Genomic DNA, 16000 nt, shown 5'->3' on the forward strand with positions numbered 1-16000 from the left:
TCCATCATCATAATCATAAACTGATCTTGAGTATCTGATTATTAGTCCTCGATATATATAATTTAAAAGTGTCTGTATTATAGTATTGCTATTTTTAGATCTGTTGAACCTTTGTTTTGTTTACGCATCGTTGTAAATATAATGGAATTTGAAGCGACTGTCATACAAGTGAGAGGTTTAGCGCTATAAAACCAGGTTCAATCAACCATTTTCTACAATTGAAAATGCCTTACCAAGTCAGGAACATGACAGTTGTTGTCCATTCGTTTGATGTGTTTTATAATTTGATTATGCTATTTGATTAGGGACTTTCCGTTTTGAATTTTCCTCGGAGTTCAGTATTTTTGTGATTTTACTTTAGACTGACAATAGTTTTCAAGACTATTCAGATCCAGTTTGTGCTATTAAATCGTGACCGGAATATGAAAGTAGATTTCATAAATGAATACATTTTTACTACCGATTTTAACTATTAATCTTTATTATTCCCCAAGAAGCTCCAGGTTCCTGTAAAGAGTTTTGACCATGATATTACTGAAGGGTAATCTTATTTTTTAATACTAGTAGCACGTGTGTTGCCCCTAGACACTGTCTAGATCCCACGGCTAAGTCCGCTTCTCTAGCATTCTAGAACATCAACCGTAATCTGAGATTACTATAACAGATTATAACACTGTTAAACTAGTAATAAATCTCAGCCGTAATATATCGATTTACCCTGTCAATATGTATACACACTATGATATCATATCATATTATATCATATCATACTTGTTTTGCTCTGTTGTAATGCTCCCAAAAATGTCTTTCTAGCGGGCTGGTTAATTTCGAACATGCCTTTTTTTCCAAATTTGAAGTTGGAACCAAACTTATGTGGTTACTTGCCAACGTTAGTACATAAGTTTTCAAAAATTTGCCTGTAAAATGTATATAGTTAGGGAGCTACCATTTGATTTTTATGGGGGGGGCTAGGATGAAAAATTTTGTCCTGCCTATTTATTTTTCCCTCTATTCGGTCCTGCCTTTTTATTTTTCACTCTATTCGGTCCTGGCTTTTTTTTTAGTTTATCCTGACTTTTTTTTTTACATAAATTGTCATCCTGCCTTTTTTTTTTTGCAAATAATCTCATCCTGCCTTTTTTTTTACTCAAAACTCCTCTCCTGCCTATTTTTTTCAAATTTCATCCTAGCCCCAAAATGGTGTATAACACGCCTATTTCTATTGTCGGAATCATTCGTAACAGGCCTTGCAAGTATGTCAACCGTAATTCACAGTCGAATACTTTGTCATTTAAATTTGGTACATATCTAGTCTGCACTTCTAACATCTGACATTATTATGACATCATATTGGTCGTTTAGTGATGAGGCCTCCTTGCAGTATATTTTGCCAACTGGTCCGCTATCTGACGCCTTGGCTACTAGTATTTCCAGAATCATGTGACACTATCGCCCCCGCCACACATGATCCATGCAGGGTTACCCTGACAAGAGCCGTCTGAGAAATTCCACTACTGTCGAGTCTGTGCTATCTCCCAGTAGATCCTTTACAACCTGTTTTCTTTCGACAGTTTGCTCAGCTGTTCTGCTCGTTGAACTTCTAGCACCTAGTCGACTCCAGTAGCTTAGTGCTCTCATCAGCTTAAAATCTGAGCCAGTTTTATATGTGAACTCTGGTTTTATAAGTTTGATATCAACCTTTCTAGCTTTAAAAATGTCTATGGATTGGTTTATAGCCTTACCAAATGGAGACTATTGTTGTTCATAGGTATCGTTGTTGGTTAGATACTGTTCCAGTTGTTGTTTAATTGATTCTACTATGTTTTATTTTAGATTGAATTTTTACCAATCACGTACTGAGATTTCTTCTATTCTAAGGTCGATGGGTTGTATATTGGCTTCGACTTCCATTGCCTCTCTATCTGATGTTCCTGGTAGGCCAGGGCAAAGTGACAAGCCTTTTCTTTGTACAGCTTCGAGTTTTTTCATATTGTCTGCAAAAGTTAATTGCAAGACTGGGCATGCGTACTCCATAATAGATATCACCATGCTGTTGTAGATTTGAAATAGTTTTGTTCTTGATATTTTCTCCATGCCTTTTATATCTCTTTTTACATATACTGCATCATTTGCTCTTTTCTGCATTAGGTTGATGTGTGTGTCAAATTTTAGTTTTTCATTTGGAGTTACACCCAGTAGCTTGGGTGTAGGACTGTATCTTAATTTAAAGGAGTTGACAATCAATGTTTTCTGCTCTGCATCTGTGTTTTCTTTTGAAAATAGACACACTTCACACTGCTTATCTGGGCTTGGGCAGTCCCTGTACGGAGGCGGTATATAGCTGCTTCTATCTCGTCTTTGTTGATTTCTCTATCAAAGCCATCTCTGTGTTGGTCTGTTCCAATAGTTTCTTTGTACTTGTTATTTAATTCTATATATTCTTTGTTGATCTCATCATAGAATTCTTTATCAAATAAGTTAGATTTTAGGTGCACGTGGCTCCCTCAAAAGAATTTTGTTTGTAAAAGTTCAACTTTACCTTTATTGTCAAATATCGGATCTTTATTTTCAACAATTTATGATAGCACTGAGTTATCTTTTGTTTTCCTGGACATCTTTTTGTAGGTGTGCCAAAAGTCCTTCAGAGTTTTTAGCCTAATAAAACTGGTTTACGAGGTTATTACTCCATTCTTTTTTGTGCCTCTTCTTTTGTTTTGTCAATAGTACCTTCTGCAGTGATAAGTCTTTGTTTGTTTTGTGGTGTGTTCCTCATTCTGTATTGTTTTTGGTAGTGATTTAGATGTTTTTCGGCAGATGACATTGCTTTTGATATTTCCTTGGTTTGATTTCTTTATATGGAATCATTTCTTTTTGTATTGTATCTATGATGTCAGAAAATGACTCGTAAATATGGTCAACTGAGTGACTCGTTTTCTGGTTTGATTTCTAACCATTCATCAAATCTTGCTTCTGTGACACGTTTCCACTCTTTCCAATTTACCTTGTTTAATTGCCTCACTTTCTTTTGTGTTCCCCAACTGTCTTCTAAACAAACATATAAATTTGTAAAGACGCTTATATGGTCAGATCTGATGGTCTCATGCGATAGTGTGTCACAGCTTATCAAATAATGTTGGAAACGAACTCATCAGCATAAGGTCTATAACAGAATCTGAATTCCTTCTTGTTGGTTGGCCATCATTTATGAATATCATATCTTGTTTAGTTAGCATATTTTCTATTAATTCTCCAACTATATTAGTCTCGATTTATGCGTTGGCGTTGGCGTTTGTTTTTGTTGCACTTCAGTGTTTCTGTTGTTCCGTTGTTTTCCTCTTAAAGTTGATGTGTTTCCCTCGGTTTTAGTTTGTTACCCGGATTTGTTTTCTCTCAATCGATTTATGACTTTTGAACAGCGGTATAGCTACTGTTGCCTTTATTTCTCCATTCTTGACTTTTGAAAATACCTCCCTATTTTAAAGATCAGTCTGTACCTATCATTCCTTATACCATCTTTTTATATAATTATATATCATTTCAGTCGAGGATTATGCCAGGCAATTGGTTAGACGCAAGATACTCTTTCCGAGTGGATTAAAGATGTGAGGTCGTTGATACAAATCAGAATTTTAAAAAACTGAGTGAATCTATGAATACCCTTGCTACATCATCAAGACCCAAATGTTACAAAATAGTTGTCATACCCCAATGGCTGCTTGATATATGAACTAGGTATTGACAATTCACTTGGAAACTTAACATATACCCCCACGACACTTACCAAGAAGGAAATCTTAGATAATCATAGGTCTGTTCTATGTTCCTTTGGAATTTCGATCAAAGATGAAGAACTGGATCTTCTTTCACTGTATTGGATACCTAAACTACATAAGTATCCTTACAAACAACGTTATATTGCTGGGTCTTCCAAGTGCTCCACGAAACCTCTTTCTAAGTTATTAACATCAATTTTATCAGAAATCATAGTCGGGCTTCAAAGTTATCGTGAAACTACCTAATCTAGAGGTGGCGTCAATCAGATGTGGATACTAAAAATTTCCAAAGATCTTTTAGAGTACATACAATCTAAGACTCTTTCATCTTTCAATAGTATTAAAACATTTGATTTTTCTACACTTTACACAAGTATTCCCCATTCCAAACTAAAAGAAAAATTGAAAGAGTTGATCTAGCTGCTTTATTTCATAAAAAAAAAAAGAATGGTCAACGTAGATACATACAAGTATCTTGTCTTAATTCTCTGAAACTGAAATTATTTTCAAGGTGCTTGATTTCTTGATTGACAACATATTTGTTACGTTTGGAGGACGTGTTTTTAACAAACAATCGGCATTCCCCTGGGAATCAACTGTGTTCCTCTTTTTGCCGACTTTTTCTTTTATTTATATGAGGCTGGCTTCATACAGGAACTTCTTAGGAAGACAGAAAAGAAGTTGGCAGTATTCTTTAACTTCACTTTCTGCTATAAACTTCACTTTCCGCTATATGGATGATGTTCTTGTGGTGTATGAATTACGATTTTAAGTTGCCCAGATGTCCACTATATTCTGGCTATCTTCCTTGTCCTTTAGATGTAGTGCTATTCCTCCGTGTGGTAAGCTATTTGCTGATTCAACTTTATTGATTAATACAGGTATTTTGTTCAGCTCCTTTCTGATGTTCCTGCTGTCTCTCAGTGCTGTTTTATCTTCCACGATAATGTTATCAATAATAAGAATAGATTATGATTCTGCTTTCGAACTTGCTGTTGGTTTTACTTGTATTTTATTCTTTATATCTGGTGTGTTTTCATTTAATAATATAGTTTTGGTTATTTCTACTTATTTGTCAATCTTGTCATTTATTCTGTGTGCTATGTTGTGGTCTCCTCTGTTCTTATATTCCTCAGTTTTTGTACTAAGTATCACCTTTGTCTGTTGGTGTATAGGTGCATTTGATATAACACAGAATGCGCATGAAAATTTGACCTTGTGAAAATTTGACCTTGTCATCCACAATCCTTTGTGCTTCTATATTGGTATAACTTGCACGTGCACTGTGCCACCACTTGTTGCATATATATCACAAGACAGCCAGACTACCTTCTTGTTTCTAGATATCCCGTTTAGTGGGGTCCTCCTGATTACAACCGTAACACCTGTGTCTGTTCACTTTCAATTTCACTACTTGCCGTACTTTCAGTACTTATTTCATCTATAAATGGACCTTCTCCTGTTGTCTCCTTGACAATGACCTTACGCGTTTTCTTTTTGCAGGAGCGGATCCCAGATTTTGGAAAGGGGGCGAGGTATATAAACATCGCCGAGCGGAGCGAGGCGAAAATATTTTTGGACCTTTTTTTGGCTAAAAAACATAAAATAAGTGTAAAAAAATTCACTTTTTTAACGGTTCCTGACGTAAGGCATATGTATATTTTATAGTTAAAGTGTAAGGGTTGGACATTTTTGATGCCGTATTCTCCCCATTAATTGTCTATTATAAAATGATTGGATGGATCCAAAGCTATGTACTAATATATTTGATGTGGGACTTGTCAGTAAAAAAATGACATGGAAAATTCTCGTTTTTTGTATGTTTAGTTAGCATAACGTCACGGATTTCTTGTTGTAAACAAGATATACGCCGGGCTATTCAATGAAATTTACAATACGACCGAAACGAGTTAAGAAAGACAAACAAGCAATTTTTATCCAAATGTTTGGTTGAAATGTTTCACCCAACAAGGGAAGTGAGGGGTTCCAAATCAACCAAAGGCTACGAATGAGTCTGAAATGACAACGAATATATGAATGACGGTCGACAAATGGAGACATAAAGGCCACACCCAGCAGGCAGGTTGCAGTCGGGCCTTGAAAAAATATTCATTTTATCAGTTCGACGAAACAGGCATTCCGGTCAGATATGGGATTTACATGCAAATCCCCCGGCCCCAAAAAAATTACGCCCGTTTTTTTATTCATCATGTTCATTTAATGCTAAATAATTCTGTTGGAAATTTTTGTTTCTAATAGCAAAAAAAGTGGACAAGATTATTGTTTTCAATCCAGAAACGGCCAGAATTTTTGTTTAAGGCAAAAATCAGGGTCAGAATTTTTTCTCTCAAACATCTCAGACTGCCCCCTCAAATCAAATGGTCCGTACCTTAGACTTTAAATCTATCTAGAGCTTATTGACTGGGGATCATTATTTAGCTATGTTATTAATAGGCTGGGGCGTGATGGGTTAAACATGTTTTCGTAGGTAAATAATATTGCTGTGGAACTTTTTTTTCATGAAAGTGTAATAGAGTATTACTTTCTGTTCGGTGGAATTGTGAAATAGAAGTCAATAAATACGTTCTTGCTCAATGCTTTGTCGCTTTGAAGGTGTCATGCTTGTCATCCTCAGCCTAAGCAATGTGTTACTGTAATTTGAATTTCAAAATGACTGAGTGCCGTTTTTTTCGACGCACTGGTCAACTCCACCGTAGCGAATCACATGATTTTGACATAATCAATAATATATTACAGTAAATACGAGCGAAACATATCTTTATAAGTTAAGAATTGTCGCATAAAAATTAAATACGCGGAAAATGGCAAAGTTCACGAAGTCTAGTCTGATTAATCATTTTACCAAAAAAAAAGTGCAAAAAAAAAAAAAAAAGTGCAAGCAAAAGGGGGGGGCGTACGCCCTCTACGCCCCCTCTGGATCCGCCACTGTTTAGGAGGCATCAGGATACTGCGTTTTTTACTATACTCATTTGAATATTACAATTAAACCATGCCTTCTAACAGCCTTCGTAATCCTCTCTTTAATCAAATCTACTAGTTTATGTGTCCTTGTCCCTGAGCAGCACCAAAGCTCAATTGGGAACTCACTGTTTGGGCTATGATTTCTGAGGGTGAACCCTTTGCTGTCTGACACTAATATTGGAATGCGATATTTTTCCTTATTACACGGTTTGTGTGGTTGGTCATTTATATATTGTTGTAACCTCGTAGTACTAATTTACATTGATCGTGATCTTCGTTGCAAAAAGGTACACATCTTTATTACTATTTGTCTTTTTGTAAAGTAATTACAACTCGTTTTCGACATCAAAATAGGATCAAATATAAACATTATTAAAATTACTAAACCATCATTCTGTTATTATGTTATTTTAAAATAGAGAAAGAACAAGACTAACCTTTTATAAGAAATTGAACTTTCCAACAAAAAAGATATTTATTCTGTGTGGACAGTCGGTTCAGTGTAACGTGCTAGCTAACATCAACATGAATTCCCGCATAAGGTAAGAGTTGAAAAATTGGAAAAAAGAAACAATTACCCGCCAAATCATAGTAACCAATAAAAAGAGAGAATTTATTGCGCTCTAATGAACCATGAAATTCTGAGTGAAGTCTACGTACAAAAACCAAACCTTTTTAAAAACACAAGTTTAACCTTTCTTAATATGGAGTGCTTTGCATTATCATACATTTACGTCAGCTTTTGTTTTTGTTTGTTTTTGTGATTTTTAAGAGCATACGCTATACGAGAATTTATAAAGTATAGTACTATAATAATCCTTGCGATACAGAAAAGATCCTTCGATGAGAAACAGATTAATTAAGATAAAGAACTCTGATTTCGATATGGAGTATAACGAAATCAGAGTTCTATATTTTAATTAGACTGGATGAGAAGAATCGTATAATATATATACTTTATAAAATAGCGAATATACTTAAGATGTGTTATTTCACTTTATAAGAAATCTTATATATATATATGGCAGCTATTTTGTTTTTCTGTTTAATTTATTCACAGCTTTTATATAGATAAAGGACGATCTAGAGCTTTAGATACGGTCGCCTGTATATTGTTGAAGAAATTTTAGACGTATTACCCCCATCTTCATTTATCCAAAGATTTCTAATAAACTGTTCATGAGATATAATCGTTATAAGATAACTTATAAACTTTATGAGATATCTAAAAAAGTATTTAGCTAGTACGGCGGAACTTCTAATCCGAAGTTAAAAATGAAACGTGAAATTCGGTTCAACTTTTAAACATCACATATCTGAGATCTGGATTTCAACATAAATCAAAGACAATTTCTCATTCATATTTCCTTTTCTAGTCCCGTTTGATATTTATTGGGTATATTTTGGACAGAGACATATATATTTATGACGGTTCTGTTGGAGACATATAAAACATATATGCGTCTCTGGTTCTGTAAATCCAAACAGATAGAATCAATATATTTTTTTAATAATTTCGAAAGTTAAAATTTGATTTACGCTTGCAATACCATTTTGATTTGAATTAAAAATGAATAACAGAAGAAAAAGAGAAAAAGAGAAAAAAATATGTTGCCTGGAAACCAGACCCAAAATATGTGCATCTACTTGGTATCAATGAAAAATTAAGTGTACTCATAAGACTTGAATAGGATCGCGTTCGCGTTGCGATCCTATCCATCTCATAAAGATGGGTTTCTACAGGGTCTGGTCAGGGTCCCCATAAGTTCTGAGACAACTAATACAAATTCATGCATTCGGATCGATAAACAAGAACGATCCATAATCAAAGCGCGAAAGCGCTGTAAAGGCAGTTAATTACAGGTTGTGTGTATTTTTAGTCCAGTTATATCATTATCTTGCATAGTACATTGTACTTATCAGAGGTGGCTTTCAGTATTTAAGATTTAGAGTTCTCTAATGATATTGAACAAGTTTTATGAAAGTCATATTCTGAGCACTATATGAAGGCGATTGTTCTCACTTGTTTATGAACTAGTGCATTATGTCCAGTTTGTACCTTTTTTATCTATGTTTATAGTCAAATACTGTTTAAAATAGTTTGGCATTTTCTTTTTAGTAATAAATAAATGTTATCAACTGTATTTTATTCAACTTTGCAAATGTGGTTTGTTACTGGTAAGTACAATGTATGGATGATAGTTGTTTCATTGGCAATCATAACACATCTCCTTATTTATATAATGATCTATATTCAACGACCTCAGGTACAAAAAAAATGTATGTTACTAAACTATGATGGGAAACCTTTGACTTCTTTCTTTTATATAAACTTTTGATTTGGTACCATAGAACTATGTAGAATAAATGTACATTGCAACATGTCAACTCTTTCAATGACAATACTTTTTTTAGAAACTATAACTCCAAGCAAAATTATATTTCCAAGTATAAAGTAATTTATGAATGAAACAAGAGTGCACACGCTGAAATGTCTCGCCTTCTTTACAAATCATTGATATTATGTTGATAGTCCTAAATATAAAGCTTTATTACAACTGTCACATAAACTTAACATTAACCAAGTAAACTAAACATTGACCAATGAACCAAGAAAATGAGGTCAAGGTCAGATAAACCATGCTAGGCAGGCATGTACAGCTAACAATTCTTCCATACAACAAATATAGTTGACCTATTGCTTATAGTTTAAGAAAAACAGACCAAAACACAAAAACTTAAAACTGAGCAATGAACCTTGAAAATGAGGTCAAGGTAAAAAAAAACCTGCGTGACTGACAAATAGATCATAAAATATTTCCATACACCAAATATAGTTGAACTATTGCATATAGTATTAGAAAAAAGACCAAAACTCAAAAACTTAACTTTGACCACTGAACCATGAAAATGAGGTCAAGGTCAGATGACACCTGCCAGCTAGACATGTACACCTTACAATCATTCCATACACCAAATAAAGTAGACCTATTGCATACAGTATAAGAAAAACAGACCAAAACACAAAAACTTAACTATAACCACTGAACCATGAAAATGAGGTCAAGGTCAGATGACACCTGCCAGTTGGACATGTACACCTTACAGTCCTTCTATACACTGAATATACTAGACCTATTGCTTATAGTATCTGAGATATGGACTTGACCACCAATACTTAACCTTGTTCACTGATCCATGAAATGAGGTAGAGGTCAAGTGAAAACTGTCTGACGGGCATGAGGACCTTGCAAGGTACGCACATACCAAATATAGTTATCCTATTACTTATAATAAGAGAGAATTTAACATTACAAAAAATCTTAACTTTTTTTTCAAGTAGTCACTGAACCATGAAAATGAGGTCAAGGACATTGGACATGTGACTGACGGAAACTTCGTAACATGAGGCATCCATATACAAAGTATGAAGCATCCAGACATTCCACCTTCTAAAATATAAAGCTTTTAAGAAGTTAGCTAACGCCACCGCCGGATCACTATCCCTATGTCGAGCTTTCTGCGACAAAAGTCGCAGGCTCCACAAAAAGGAGTTCTTAATTAAGAAATAAACTGATTCGCTGAGCGCAGCTGGATACACCCGCAGAGGTCCAACCCTGAACAGTTGGGGCAAAAATGGACACAATATTCAAGCTTGATACAGGTCTGAATTTGGATTGTAATTAAATATTTGACATATTATAGTTTCTGAATAAATGTAGTCAAAGAACTTGAAATCGGTTATATGAATTGAATTTATATTCAATTAAAGATTTCTTGCTGTTGTGCAATACACTGTGCTGTTGCGCAATACTTAATAAATCTGTTGCCAGACTATAAACAAATAAAGTTCAATTTCTTCTCAATGTCATATTTGAAATTTATGAAAATCAAAAGGGAGATTACATCAATAGCTATAAATAATTCACCAAAGTTTCATGCGAACTGCTTAAAAAAATGCTTTTTAAGTTGTTGTCCAAAAACTGGAAAATCCCCCCTTTTTTAATGAATAAAACCCCATAACTCAGAAATGTAAAATCTAAAATTTATAAAATTCTAAAGGGAGCTTACGGATTGATAATTTAGTCTTAGATGCAAGATTTTTTTATCAGTTGTTAGTGGCTTTGAACTAGCTGTCAGTAAATGCGAGTACTCTCAGATCTGTACTTAGTGTCTTTTTGTTGTTTGGATGTACAACTACCCGGCCACGTCCACTTGTATTTGTATTTATCCATCTGATGAGTTAAGCCTCTTTCAACTGATTTTTATAGTTAGTTCTTATATTGTACTGTTACACCACTGTCCCAGGTTAGGGGGTGGGTTGGGATCCCGCTAACATGTTTAACCCCACCACATTCTGTATGTACATGTATGTGCCTGTCCCAAGTCAGGAGCCTGTAATTCAGTGGTTGTGGTTTGTTTATGTGTTGCATATTTGTTATTCGTTCATTTTTTGTACATAAATTAGGCCGTTAGTTTTCTTGTTTGAATTGTTTTACATTGTCATTTCGGGGCCTTTTATAGCTCACTGTGCGGTATGTGCTTTGCTCATTGTTGAAGGCCGTACTGTGACCTATAGCTGTTAATTTCTGTGTCATTTGGTCTCTTGTGGAGAGTTGTCTCATTGGCAATCATACCACATCTTCTTTTTTATATTTACATCAACAGATATAAACAATTCACCAAAGTCAAGGTGAGACAACAAAACTTAGTTGTAAGATCTCTGAAATTTTTTACACGGTACAAGTTTTTCTCATTGTTGGAGATTGTACGGTGATAGTAACACCTGTAACTGCTTAACCCATTTCTTATGCACTTTGGTTCGATAAACTCACTGAATATCATACCACATCTCCTTATTTTTATATGCATTACAATTTACATGTGCATGTGCATGTAATTGTAAATATATATATATCAGAACAAACTTCATTGCGTCACTTTTATTTATGCATCCTTTGGCCATGTCATGTTGGCACAATACAAGTTCTAAAATTACACAACATAAAACAACTAAATGTTATTTCAGATGAAAGTTTTGTTTCAGTTCCATTCATAGGATTTATTAGAATTTTGTATGTTTTGCCAAGTCCAATAATTAGCTCTATGTGCACGTGTTAATTGGAGACTTTTCTATCCCGTATTCGAGTTTTGGAACTAATTCTGTTTCTTTTTTTGAAAAAAGTGAGCAAACAAATCTTGCACATTTAAACCTTTGTCTGCCATCATACTATCACATAATTGAACTATTCTACATCTTTCAACTATTTCACAGTCACTGGTACAACCAACATATGCATTAGAGACATAGATGACTAAACCACCAGGTGTCAAACATACAAGTATTTTCAGTGTTTCTGTTTTTATATGATGAAAAGGTTGCCTGAGCTCTAGAAGCTTTAGGTTTTATCATGGGATATTCTGTGCTGTCAATAATAATCCAAGTTGTAGGAAACTTTAATTTGAAGTTGGATGGCGAAAAATACCTGACTAAACCACTAAATGGCCAAGTGTTAGCCTCACGCCACTGTTTAAAAATAAAAACAATCCATGTTTACACAACATTCTTAACACTAGTTTCAATCTAGAATCTGGACAGTTCAAAGTTGGTTGTATAATGCCTCAATTTCATCAAAGTCATAAAAAAACTGATTTTCAAATGACACCCTATCAATTTGAAAATATATGTATCCCAAACAATGTGCTGCTGGACCAAATGTGGTCAAAACAAATAAAAATTTAGTATACAACTCTAAACCGGTATAAAAATGCATGGCTGTGTCACGTGTCTTCATTTCAAAATTCTCTGCTGAAAATATAGGCATTGATGGTGTTTGCGTAATTCCATCTGTGAAGCTCAACATTAGCTCGGCAGTTGGTGGTGGACAGTCATAAATCCTGTCTGCAGTATGAATGACCTCTTCAGGAAAACCAACTTTACAATCAAAACTTTCCTCTAGATTTCTACTACAATATTCATCAAGTTTAGTTCTTTTGTTTTCACAGGAAACTGCCCTGATTTTTCTTTTTGCGGACGATTCAATCTCTTGCTTGGTCCAGGAAAATAGGCTGGGAATGGCAGTAGAATTAAGTCTCTGTATGGTGGGTTTGCGCCCTGAAAAAGGTTATAAAACATTAGTTTTTTGATAATTAAATGAACTTCCATTAGCAATGCATACTTTGTACTACCTGGCAAAATATTAACTAGATTTATTCATTACAATCTGGATAAAACTATGTTTGCCTGATTCAATGTATGTTATGTAAATCCAAAGGACAAACAATGAGAGACTTCTGCAACAAACGTACATTGTGTGTACCTAAATAACTATAATATAGATGAGAGCATGTCATTGTTTTGTTCCTGTTAACATTGTCATTGATATTTTTCAAGAAAGTCTATGAGGCATAGCTTATGCATTCCTGTCATTACTACATTAGCATAATTACTGCTAAAATAATTCTCAGTATGATATACCTCTTGTAAGAAATCATTATAATTGTAGCAAGCACCAAAAAATCTCAAACAGATCACATTGAAACGTAATCCAAAAAATTATGACGTCTTGAATTAACCACCCCCTTTTATTCTAAAACGATAATTGCGGTTGTAAACAGACTTTGGTTTATTCGCATGGCGATTACATATATAACTATATATTTTAAAAAGAAAATAGAGTTTTACCATGAATAGTTTCCTGCACGTAGTCTTTTTCAGTAAAATGTGCCTTGCAAACAACAGCTGATTGAGATGGACTCGTGTTCTCGTCCAATCTGCGTATGGGCCATGGCGTTGATCCAACTTTTCCTTCTTTTTAAGTCATTTGGAAATGCATGTCCTCCTCTTAAATGACATCCAGGTACACAACAACAAGCACTTGGCATCGTTAATTAAAAATGCAACTGTATAGTTGCACAGTGCAGAAACCGGAAGTTTAAGAACAGGATCGGCTACAAAGGCGCCACCTATTCAGGAATGATAATTTGCTACTTTATAAACTGCGAAATAACAATCAATAACGTTAGATGGGTTCACGTGCATAAACAGAAATGCGCTTTAAATTGTATAATATAATTCATGTTCAGTCGACCTTTAATTATTATATCAACGACTGTAATGATTTATAAACATCTAGATTGCAGATAACACTCGAAACTAACCCGACCTCTTTCCACACGGAATTCAAATAATTCTTGTTTGTCAATCGGTTGACTGCTTATAATGCAAAATGCAAATATATCAAAAGTTTTTAAAACTAACAAAACACAATGATCGTTTCTCTATTTCCCAATGTAAATGAAATGAAACAAAAAACATTTTATATCACAATAAGAAGAGGAGAGAATCAACATTTTCCGGATCTACTTGGAGCCTAATGACCCCCCACTTAGATAAGTTGGATATCGCGGAAAGAAAGATTAACACGGCAACTAGAAAGGCATTAAAGCACTGCCTTTAAAAAATGAATAAAAATGAATTAGTCTGAGAATAAAACGAGAAACGCGCTATTTGACTATCCTGTCTCAAGTCACATACATCGACAGCGACACCCAACCCTTGATTCATTTGAAGGAATTAATTTGTCGAGTATTCATAATACTGAAATTTTCCCTGGAATTGATACTATGGTTAAGACCGAGCCCAATCGCTGCGTTCTTAACTGCAAATGACTTGATGTAATCTGAGACTATTATATGTTTTAGTAATCTCAGATATTATGTTTGTTTTTGTTTTTTACTAATTAGTCAGGTCAAATTATTTGCTTTAAAAAAAGTCTCTCGTTCCCTTTTAAATTAAGTCTTCCTGTACAGAAGGCAACTTTTCGGTGAAAATAGATATACAAAATGTACGATTTCAAACCACACGGACAACTCTTTTTTTCTTGGTAATACTAATCTTTCTGATCTGTCAGTTTGTTTCATATAGAAATTGATTAAACGATTTCAACAATAAGTAAGTTGAGAAATTTTATTCATGTTATGTTCACAGTAGGAACTAATATATCATCAGGAAACCATTTCATCAAATATTTGTATAGTAAAATTACTACACAAATCTTGATTTCATTAAACTCAAGTAAATTGCCGATTACAAGTCAATGTAGGAATCAATTTATGCTTTAATAATTTAACATTGCCAATCGTTTAATTCATCTATATCTAATAAATATTTAGCATGCTACGCGGCCACTGATCAGTAGTCATCGAGCTACGAGTCGCACCAAAAGTCACCACTAAAACTGAATCTCGGCTAACTGGGTTGCATTGTGCGTTGGCCTGCAACCACACACACACACCTAAAAAATAAACAATAATATGAGTCTCCATCGACTTTTGGGACTCAGTCTTGCGACAAATGAAGACTATAGTTTCCCCGATCATGTTATGATTTAATAAGTTCAGCATGGAATACAATTCACTGCTCAGTGTAATATCTGGGACTATTATACTAACATAGGTAATACTAAATCCAATCTGGCATATCGAAATGATAAAACCGTTTATATATAAACAAACCAAAAATTGACAAATATTTCTCTAAATGAGTAGAAAAAAAATTAGCAAATTGTAGAAAAATCAGCACATGCAAATGATTAACAATATGAATGAATGAATGAATCTTTATTGCAAAAACATAAAACATGCCGCCAGTATGGCAAAATTAACAAAATATAAAACACGAATAGACAGCAGCAGAGAACAATAGTAAAATACTATGACAAATGTAAAGTTATCGATATGAAATTATATGAGATCTAATATTCCATGCAGTTTTTATATAATTACATAATTTGATAGTGAGAGACTTGATAGACGCTTGAAGCATGGATATATGTATGCTTGAAGTAAATATATCCATAAAAGTTTATGATTATTAGCAGTTCTGCCAACTTTTAATAATGCAAATGCGTGAGATTTGGCCAAAATCGTAAAGATCAAAGAGAAAAAACAATAGATCAAAGGAAAATGCCGCCAAATAAGCATGAAAATGCGTGAGTCTAAATGCGTGAGACTTGGCAGCCCTGTTAAATTATACCAATTAAGAACAATAATACTTTGGTAAAAATTGTGTTCGCACAGATCTATAAGCCGGACAAACTAGAACAAAAGTATACTCATCTTCAATAACATACATTTTACAGCATCTACATAAACGATTTTCTCTTCAGGAATATTATTATAACGACCAACTTCAACATTTAACCTTATTTTACTTTACCTTTAGTGTTCCACTACGTGATCGA

General features: G+C 34.1%; 1 long non-coding RNA gene across 1 annotated transcript; it reads right to left on the reverse strand.

Moving 5' to 3' along the window:
- Positions 1-11683: 11683 nt before the first annotated feature.
- LOC127734558 (uncharacterized) lies at positions 11684-13700 on the reverse strand. Its single transcript, XR_007997661.1, has 2 exons — positions 13441-13700; positions 11684-12870 (listed from the first exon to the last, which is right to left on the reverse strand). It is a non-coding gene; the product is annotated as an uncharacterized LOC127734558 (long non-coding RNA).
- Between the last annotated feature and the right edge of the window lie 2300 nt (positions 13701-16000).

This window comes from Mytilus californianus, unplaced genomic scaffold, assembly GCF_021869535.1.
Source record: "Mytilus californianus isolate M0D057914Y unplaced genomic scaffold, xbMytCali1.0.p SCAF_3, whole genome shotgun sequence".
NCBI lineage: Eukaryota > Metazoa > Mollusca > Bivalvia > Mytilida > Mytilidae > Mytilus > Mytilus californianus.